General features: G+C 35.9%; 1 pseudogene; it reads left to right on the plus strand.

Moving 5' to 3' along the window:
- The first annotated feature begins 8,049 nt into the window (after positions 1–8,049).
- On the plus strand, positions 8,050–9,811 carry LOC127707346 (P2X purinoceptor 7-like; annotated as a pseudogene).
- Positions 9,812–11,260: the final 1,449 nt, after the last annotated feature.

An 11,260-nucleotide genomic window follows, 5' to 3' on the forward strand; every position in this document is an offset into this window, starting at 1 on the left:
TAACAAAGGAAACTAATCAAAATGACAATGATACATAATTTATTAAAGTTCTACTAGCAGTTAACTGACATGCCAGCTCCAGACCTCAATTAAACCGATTGAAAGATTATGTCTTCATCATATGCATATCGAGTACAATCCCTCCCGTTAGGGGTTTAGTATTATTCCATCATAAAATATATGAGAAGAACATAACCCGTATCATGCCAACAACTGGTTTTAGAATAAATGTGTTTATTTCCGATGCAAAGACCCTATAAGTGAATCAATATTAAAGCCAAAATATGCAATTTTTAATTACCTGACAACAGTATCGTAACTATATCCCTTCTTAATAAATCTGTTTAAAGGTTTTGTTAGCTTTTGAGGTGAATGCCGACAATGTTGTGCTTTGTAAAGAACATTACCATAAAAAATTGGATGTGAAATACCTAAACGTATAAGATGTCTGCATGTTGAATTATATTTACGAATGATGTCCTTGTACCGATGATAAAATTTAGTAAATGTTTTGACTAGTTTGTGATATCGAAAACCCTGGTGTAATAATTTTTCAGTAGAACACAAATTTCTCTCGCTAAAATCTAATACGTTGTTACATACACAAGATAATAAATACATGCTAAGTTTTCCATCTATTAATATAAAAATATATAATATAAACGATTGAAATACAATTCCTAAATAATGGGGGAAAATAAGGTCAGTTGGATAACTACATTGGGTCCGATAGGAAGGATGACAGATTGGAGGATGTATTCTATGGGAGTTTGCTCACCAGTTGAGAGTCTGTATGTAGAGGCTGGTGACCAATCACTCTCTAACAGACGTTTGAAGCTTGGACTTCAATACGCTGTCAAGCTAAAAGCAATTCCAGACAACCTTGCCTACAACTGTGTTTTTAATCCCATTTATGAAGATATATTTGCAAAACATGAAAATAAAATTCCTTCATTAGGAATCCGTTTAAAACCACATTTAACCAACTTTGATTTAAAATCTGTTGCACATGTAGAAACTTGCAAATGCCTTCCCCAAACCTAAAATGTTTTTTAATCTCCGTAAATACCAAAAAAAAAAACAAACCATCTTTTAATTTAACTTTTGCTGAAATTAAGGCAAAATTATTCAATTTTTTCAACTTTTTATACCGACGGATCGAAGGATGGTAACCAAGGGGCCAAAACAGCAGTCGACATTTTGACATTGGTGAATCCTGACATGTCACTAATTTCCAGTGTTTGCTACTCTCAGTTGTTCCGAGGTAACAGTTAACGAGTTTTGTGGGGACAATAGGGTTTGGTTTGTACTTTGGGACTGTGTTTCAGTCACGAAGTAGTTATTTTATCGAGGTATCACACTTAACCGTTCGCGGGGCCCTTGTAGGGAAAAGTGTGAACCCCATATAATTGATTGATAAATTCTTGGGTATTGGTTTTTATCAGCCGATATTAGATATTATTTGCCATATTGCCCCTGTTGGTGCTCCTGACAATTCATCAGCAGGATATTTTTTTTGTGTGCCGTTAAATAATATATTATTGTAGGAGGGGAGAATAAGTAAGTTGGGTTTATTTTGCCCGACGTTCATTGTCACTTGTTCTCAGTGGGAACCCCGGATTGTTACAGTGGTGACGCTGTTGTGTTTGGGGATCTCACATTGTAAGAGGGGTTCTCTAGGGGAAATTGCACTCAAAAAGTGTCCGTGTATTGTATACTGTCAAAACCTGGTAGGTAAAATTGAACAGTTCCAAGGCACCAGTGTACAAATCTGGCATCCTTGAAAATCACTTTCACAACACCACACGCAAAAACATTCAAAATCGAAAAACATTCACATGGCAAGGATGAACATTAATTCAGCCACTTTTGAGGAATTCTTATCCATTCCTGTGGTGGGCCCTAAAATTGCAGGCAAAATATGGGAATAAAGGGATGATCTAGGGATCTTCGACAATAAGGACCTCAGTCAGATACAGTATTCAAGGTTGACACCTTGGATTTTAGTCATTTGCCTGATACCAGGGGGGAAGGGGAGATCCTAGGACAAAAGAGAAAAGGGGGCCCACAGAAAAAGTGCAGTGAATTGAGATCTTAATACAGACAAAAGGTAGAGGTCACAAGGAACCAGGATATGTCACCCCTGGGGAAGCAATTGGTTATGTGGGAGAGGCTATGTCTAGTCAGGGGCTAAGGACCCCAGTGCAAAGGAGAACATCAAGGGAGGAGATGTAAGTTCGGTCATCTTTCCAGCCTTTCGGGAGGAGCCAGGACTTTCTTGTGGGGAAATTGGCTGCAGTGTCAGGGAAAGGTGGACCCACTCAAGAGGAGAGGCGAGAGAGGGGATAGCAAAAGATCCCAGTATAGTAACCTCCGATATATTGACGGGGAAAATGGGGGTCTGGCTATCAGGTACAAGGGAGAAACGCCACGATCTCAGTACAGTAACCTTTGGGATTCTGACAGGGATTGATTGATTGATTGTTGGTTGCAAATATTTCATGCATATTCAGGACGAGAACAAATTAACAATAAATACAATAGGTAGGTTCTGTAATAGAGGCGTCAGGGATTAAGGTCGGAGAAATTTGGACTGCCACGGGAAATGAGGGTATATTGGATAGGGACAGAAATTTAGCCTTGCAACAGGTCACCTACGGACCCCTCAAAGAGTTGTTGCAAGGGTTCTTTACGTGCAAAGAGCGTGGCACTCTCTTTACACGAGGCATCGGATTTAACGTCCCCATTCTGACCGGACGTGGCTGCAAATTTGTACATCCCGCACAGCCAAACGGACGCCCCACTTTGGCAAGGGTTTTACTGCCGGTCGGGGGGGGGAGACTAATGGTGACCATACTTATATACACCAGTCACCCTTGGGGGTTCTGACAGGAGGGAACTAGGGAGCAAAGTACACATATTTACTGAGGGGTTTACATCAAGGTTTTGGGACTCCAAGTGGGAAAGTGAATCCCCAGTTCCTATATATAGAATTAGTCTAGGGTACCAGGGTTCAGGAAAAATGGGGATAGGAGACCACAGACAATCAGGACGGGATACTTATGGAATGGGTTGCACAGAGGCCCAAAAATCCCAAGAAAAGTCCAAGGGGCCCACCTGGGGGTAGATCATGGCCACCAGTCCTACAAAAGAGTCTCAAGTACGATGGAACAACATATTGGCAGGCTTTTTATGCCAAATTCTCCCGTCTGTCTCAGGTAAGCGGGTGGTCCCCAAGTGAGTGCAAGGACTAATCGTGCTGGTCTTGGAACGAAAAACAAGCGAAAAAAAATATGCACCTGTATACACATAAAAATCTTTCTTTCTATACCTTAATTCACTGTCTTTAATCTCTATCTTGTTCTAATTTTTTTTTTAGGACAATGACAGTAAACACAAAAGTAAGAGTACAAGCAGTGTATGTCCAACAAGAATATTTCAGATCCTAGTAATGTAAAGGAAACACCAGCTTCCTCACCAGATTTAAATCCAATTGCAAATCTGTGGTCAACTTTCAAACAATATCTTCAAAATAAAGCGAAACCAAAGACAAAAGAAACATTGCTATCTGGTATCAGTTTTGGGAAGCTCTTGACTGTATAGCAATGTATAATATGTATAGACCACATTCATAAAGTTAGTCCAGTGGTAATTTTAATTGATGGACCATTGGTGCTCTTTTTAGATACTGAATAGGACTTTACTGGATGACTTTATAGATTTATGAAAAGTGCTAGAATATGGCAGATGGCAAACTCTAAGGGAGCTACCATTTGATTTCTATGGGGGGGGGGGGGGGGCTAGGATGAAATTTGATAAAAAATAGGCAGGACAGGAGTTTATACGACCGAATAGAGTGTAAAGTAAAAATGCGGACAAAGATTACAACTAAAAAAAATGCAGGACAAAATTTTTCATCCTAGCCCCCCCCCCCCCCCCCCCCCCTAAAAATCAAATGGTAGCTCCCTTAGATAACACTACGCTGGAGTATTCCAAACAATCATGACGTCTTGAAAGGCTATTATACCTGTAGTATTCGTAGGGTTAGTTTTAGGTCAACAGATAGACCGAGTTGTCCGAAGATCTACCCAGAAATCATCCTCTTCCGATAACTTACAATGGCTATATCAGACGACTAATATAACTGAACAGCAATCCGGCCGTTCCTGGCTGCAGGAACGACCATCCAAGGTATCTATTGGTATTTAGATATTCTCGGGATTACATCATTGGCGCTGCGAGCAATAAGCGGGCAGTCAGGACTTTAGGGGATATTTCTAGGTTTGTGCCGTGCCGGTGGTGGACGGCAAAAATAGTAAGACAGGAGGGAAAAAGGTGTTTTGGTTTATTCCAGCGAGGGAATAAATCATTTCAGGCATTTGTGGAGTATTCTGGAGGAATATTTCACGGTAGTTTAGGGGAAAAGATTGTAGCAGTAGACGACAGGTTACCTTCACTAGTAACCCGATTTCGCTTGAACGGCCAAAAAGGTATTAACGACATTTAAAAAGATTGATTATCATAAGTTAACGATTGACAAAAATTAAAAATTGTTTTTAATGTATTTCAATCCATATCAAATTATTTTAATACCAGTCAAATAGATTCCCTTGTGGTCATTTAAGTTAGTTTCAGGTGTGGTTAAGTTGTGTCAAACTAATTAGCCACGCCCCGTTAAACGAAATCAAACTGATGTTAAATAATTTTAATCTTTAAAGTGTCCGCCTTTTTGTAAGGTAAATCGCTCAAGCAGAACAGCATCCCCGTTTAAGTATCATTAATCGGTTCCTAACGTTATCGATTTTAGTCAGATAAGTACCTCCAACAAATTTTCACAATTAAAAGAAATTAATTACAAAAACATTTGTAAACTATTAAGTAATTTATAGTTAATGATGCCAGATTTTTAAAATGCAGCGAAAAAATACCAGTTAAAAATACAAATTAAAAAAAAAATATTGTACACATGCAGTAACTCTATAGATAAGAAAGATGGTTGATAAGTGATATGAAAAGTAGCATCATCTAAGTAATTTTGCAAAACAAAAACGAAAATGCTGGTTTAACCTAATTTTTATGTAATAATCAATAAAGGGACCAATGTCCAAGGAACAGAAAGTATTCATAGTTTACATCATTCCAATAGATATATCTAATCTTTTAGGTTGAAAATATTTTTTTTTTCAATTACCGCCTAATAAAACAGTATTTATCTAAAACACAAATGTTTTTATTAAATGGATGATTGGTATTTGCTTAACGCCGCCTTAGCGCAAAAAGACTATATCGCGGAGATTTATTAAATTGAAAAAAATTACGATCGTGAAAATGTTAAAATTTTAGAGTTCATTCCGCCATCAGTTTACATTTGTTGAAAGTTGATCTGTTACATATGTAAATAAGTGGATGTGTTACTTGTATGATTACCAATGAGACAACTCTCCAACATAGAAGTTACTGAACAACTATAGGTCACCGTAAGGCCTTCAACAATTAGTAAAACCCATACCGTTAAAGGTGTTATATTTGTCAACGGTACCGGGCAAAAAGTTGGTTCACATGGGAAAAGGTCGAAAATATTAATATAGAAATTTTAAAAGTGATGCTTGATTCTAAGAATTTGGTTTGGTTTCCTAACAGGTCTGCATACTTCTTCGTTAAGTGTCTGTTAAATGCTCAACCTACCATCTTTGTCGACCCATAAACCGAACTAAATTGACTTAAGAACCAAATGTTTGGTTTGATTTTTTAGGCGAACTGAACATGCTAGATAAATGAAACTGCAGTTGTACGGAAACATCAATCTATATAAAGGAATCGTCAGATCAAAAGACCGAATCGCCCATGTTATTTCGTCGGGAACATGTATAGAAATATTTGCCACTGCACGATAAGCAAATTTTAATGAACTAAATTCGTCCCGATTTTTCAAAAATTCACATTAAAGCATACGTTTTTTGTTTGATTAATTTACCCGGAAAATTAAAATTTCGTATAGCTTAAATACGCCACGTATACTAGTATATCTGATACCAAATATAAACTTAGTTTTTTTTGTCTCGAGTCCGACAGTGATATACTAGTCATTACTAAATTTTACTACTACGAATTTTATGGGTGACTTGTCTGGTGTAAAGAATGATATTTGTCGAAATTTGAGTAGTTACAGCTAAAGATTTGTTGTAATTAACATATATTTAGTTATGCTCCTAGAGTCAAATTTGAAAAAAATGTAAGTATATACTCGTTGTTATTGAATTTGCTCATTTTAAAAATATTTCACAAAAATGTACGCACTTGTCGGTAGTTGGTTTATACAGATAGATAGAAAGTTACAAATTCAATATATACATATATATATATTGAAAATATGACAGAAACCTCAAGAACGAATCCTATTTACATTCATATCTATGTTTAACTTTCTTTGCGTTATCGAGTAAATTCACAGATTTATATTTCAATTAGGTTGTTCTTGAACAATTTGAGAAATTCGTCATCACAATTTTTAGTTGTATTGTATAATAATGTTAATCCTTGAAATAGCACGTGGAATTCTAACTAAGTGTGTCAATATCTTGTAAAAAGTAGGGTTCTTTTCATACATTGGCAATTTCTTCTTCCGACATGCATGTAATATATGTCACTGGACGTTACAATTTCACGAGGATATTATTCGTATTTAAATCAAACAATATTGTTTGTACTCAATTATGATTTCAAGCAACCGTTACAAGTAACCGTCTCACGAACGGTTGTTAACTTACATTTATTTCCCCTGAAATTGCAAATGCAAAAAGAAGCTAAAGTATATGACTCTTTTAAATATATATTCTATCTGATTTTTGCCTGTTATATTATAATAGCAGTATAAAATAACCACAAAAGTAGATTCATGAAGGTAAGTCTCGCGCACCCTAAATCCGCCTCTAGACATATCAGCCTACCTGATCCAGTCAGGGTTTGTACCCACGGCCTCCTTTACTATCACACGCTCGTCACGCTTAGTCGGGAAGTCATGACACGTGTACACAGATGAAAGACTTGCCGACAATATCGTCGCGTAGCTACCAAACAAACAAAAAAACAAATAAAAAATTCCAGTTAAAAAAAAAATTGCCACTGGAACCGATTCCGAAAAACCTTTTTGTTTCAATTCTACCACAGAAAAAAAGTTTTTTTTTCCTTCACGATTTTGTTTTTTTTTTCTAATTTAATATAAAAAAACGAATATGCACGAATGATTATCTATACTTTCATACGCACCAACATTAACTGCATGTTCAAAATTTTCTGGGCGCCTATCCCTAACTTTAAGAGTGACTTTAAGAAAAAGTGTTTCAATGTTTTAACAACAACTTATTTTATTAATAGATGAACATCTGCACAAAATTCACGATTACTGTTCGAAATATCATCTATATTTTTGTTGTCATAATGACTGACGGACACAAACGGACAGACAAATGGCTCTTAGCCGAGTGTACTGATTTTTATTTTAAACGTTCGTAACAGTCTATAGGGATATATAGGTAACCTTCCTTAGACACATTCGGAAACAGGAGACAACATCGACTCGTTCTTAACGTAGAAGCAACAATCATAAATTGTAGTAAAGTATGATTTAATTAGACTGGGAGTATATTGAACTAACGACCTTCCACACTTCAGGCAGATTTTTACAATTTGACAAAGGTCACAAAAATCTATAGTTAAAGTAAGCAAAAACATGAATTTCGGGTCCTTTTATAACTGACTATGCGGTACGGGCTTTGCTCATTGTTGAAATCCGTACTGTGACCTATAGCTATTAAAGGGATAGTAGCTACGATTTTGACAAAATTTTGAGAATGTTTAAAAGTGGCCAAGATGAAAGATACATACTTAAAAGAAACTATGAGAACACTGAAATGTTTATATAAATCGTAGAAGTGGTAATAATTCCTAATTGATACCAGGTTGTGTGCCTGGCTATCTCATTAACTATGCATCGTGTGTGTTTTCCGAAGTTTGCCGACACAGCGTGTGAAATGACCCAGATACACCGATATGGATGATGAGGTAAGCATGTGCATTATATTCTTAGAAATATCTTATTATTTCTTCCAAATAAATGTATTATTTTACGATATTTACGATAAAATGTCGTCAGAATTCAATTTCGTGTATTTATTTCAAAATACAAACCCTAAACTTCCACTTGCAATCCCGATAGTGTATGCTAATTGAAATGGGGCAACCCAAAGGGGTACCGACAAACAGAAAGGATAACGAGGAGAGAATACTTATTTCTGTGATTCGTATATTTTAGATAGGTTGGTGTTGATTTTGTAATAAACTGAAATAAAGGTTTTTGAAAATTACAAATCTATAATGTAAGGAGATGGGATCGATAGTGTTAATCAGGGTTTATACGTGTATAACGTAAATATAATAATCTATCTCATTCACTGGTCTTTCGTTTTCCTTTTTTTGTTATATTAATGTAGGTTGAAAATTCATTTTAACTAAACAAATTCATTAATTGCAATTTAGATTTCACGACAGTCAGTAAACAGTAGATCTGAATCTCCATCTTCAAATAACGGCGATGGTCGGGAATCTTCTTCCAGTCCAGAAAGGCCTATCAGAGGCAGAGGACGTGGACAACGCCAGTTTCGTGGACGAGGTCCGAGAAATGTTGGTCGCAGGGTAAACAGAAGGCCTGTGTATGGACCAGCATTGCCAACAAGGGAAGAGTTAGCTGCACAGCGTAGAGAGGAAAGAAATATTCAAATGAGGGTAAATATAACTGCTCTTTTAATTTTTTTTCTCAATCAATCAATGGTCCTTTTGCATTGTGTTGTTTATATGCCTTCAACCCCTCGGGGTATACATGTACAGTACGTTAGTTAATATAAATAAACTTTCTTCCATATTGTATCAAAATGGAAAACTTTAAGGAGACATTGAGGGTTACACCACTAGTTCCCCTAAGAAAAATATATTTGTCATATTGTAAAAATGTATGGTAAACATGGGTGCAAACATTTTCTTTCGTCTTTCAGGAAAGAATTTCTCAGATGTCAGCAGATGATTTGAGAGATTTGGTGTTGAGTATTTTTGACAAGGATCCATCAATAATGTTGAACATTGTAGACAGGGATTCTCATACAGAAATTCAAGGATACCATCCAAGACCAGAGAGTAATGCCCCACCTTGGTGTGTTTGTACCAAATGCAGAGAAATGCCCACTGAGGAGGAGAACAAATGTTGCAAGCAAACACCACAAAATTGAACATCCACATTACCGGTTAGTTTTTTTTTCAGTCACCCTTGTATTTATCATTTAGCAGGTCTTCAGAAAAAAAAACCAGACATGTGACTTTATATGGGTCAATTATTTAAATCAATTTAATCTGCAACTCGAATGAAGCCTAGCCACCTAGGAAAACCATACCTTCACATTGAAACTGTATAGCTTTGACCATTATTCTGCTAGTAGTTTATAGAAAAAATGTATAAATATGTTTATACTAGTTATATTACACTCTTGTTTCATTTCAGGATTTTGATTTGGTTGTATTAGATCCTTTGGTTCTCATTATTGCCAGAAGATATAGACAAGACGTTTTGGCTGCAGGTGAAGATGATGATTATAATAAAAGTAACCGCCATGCAGCCTACAGGCAATACATCTTATGGATTCATGGTCACCTTGGTGCAGGAAACAGAAGAGTCATTCCAAGCTGTTGTGTCTGGAAGATTAGAGACAAATATCCAGATAGTTTTGGAAATTACAGGGGTTTAATTGGTGGTCGTCTGGGATAATGAATATAACATTATTAAATATGTATAAACTTTTAATTGTATATATTTGTTGTTTTTTGTCAGTATTGTACCATTGTACAGATATCAAATGGATAGGATGTAAATGTCATGGAACTGTATAAGTTATTTTTAAATTCAAATTCTTGAAAGTATAGAAGATTACATATACGGATTGGTTGGTGTGTGGTTAATATCAGTAGCACGTATTTCATGCATATCCAGGACTACATCAAACAAAACAAGTCTTAACAGATGAGAATACAAAATCATGAAGAATCATTTATGTAGATTCAAAGCTACTTGTTGTTAAAAGATATTCTTCATTATGAGCTGGTTGCCAGCTATCCTTTCACAGAAAATTACTTTGCTCTATTGGTAGATTTGCTCATCTAACTCAAGGAATATGAATTTTATCAACTTCTCAAAGAAGTCAAATGCATACAATTTAGGTTTAAAATAAAGATATACTGGTATAAGTTTCATTTCAGGGATCAAATATTGCAAATAACATACAAGTTTTAATATTGGAATCCCTGATGAAAATATTTGCAATTTAAAATTATGTATGTATGTGCCTTTCCCAAGTCAGGAGCCTGTAATTCAGGGGTTGTCTTTTGTTTATGTGTGACATATTTGTTATTCGTTCATTTTTTGTACATAAATTAGGCCGTTAGTTTTCTCGTTTGAATTGTTTTACATTGTCATTTCGGGGCCTTTTATAGCTGACTGTGCGGTATGGGCTTTGCTCATTGTTGAAGGCCGTACAGTGACCTATAGTTGTTAATTTCTGTGTCATTTGGTCTCCTGTGGAGAGTTGTCTCATTGGCAATCATATCACATCTTCTTTTTAATATAGGCTTATAATTTTGTACGCCAGACGCGTGTTTCGTCTACACAAGACTCATCAGTGACGCTCCAATCAAAATGTAGTACAATGTATTCAAAATTCAAGGAAGACCATAGTTAAAGTAAAAGCTTTTTGTAGTCTGCTATAAATATTTCATGATGGTAAAAAGATCAGCTGTTAATTCTGTGTCATTTGGGGTCTTGTGGAGAGTTGTCTCATTGGCAATCATACCACATCTCCTTTTATATATTATATTCAGTACGACATGTTGATGTGATATGACAAGGAACCCAGTCTTGTAACCCACTGAACCAGATTATCTTATAATTGTTCACATTATAACAGCCTGCAGAAAGTCATGTCACCCAACTTATACCATCGTTTGACTCCATGGCAACCAGACTTTGTTCCTACTCCTAAATGCATGATTTGTAGCTGAGAAGCAGCAATGCTCAAATTACAAGTCTTTAATATTATTCAAAGGATTCTCGTAAGCGATTTTGGTGAATTTAGTTGATAAAAAAACATGAATGCCAAAGGCTTGAACAAAGAAGCTGAGAAAATTGACTGTCAATCTTTGAAATAATAATTGTTTTGAAGGG

The sequence above is a fragment of the Mytilus californianus genome, unplaced genomic scaffold (assembly GCF_021869535.1).
Source record: "Mytilus californianus isolate M0D057914Y unplaced genomic scaffold, xbMytCali1.0.p SCAF_66, whole genome shotgun sequence".
In the NCBI taxonomy this organism is placed as follows: Eukaryota; Metazoa; Mollusca; class Bivalvia; order Mytilida; family Mytilidae; genus Mytilus; species Mytilus californianus.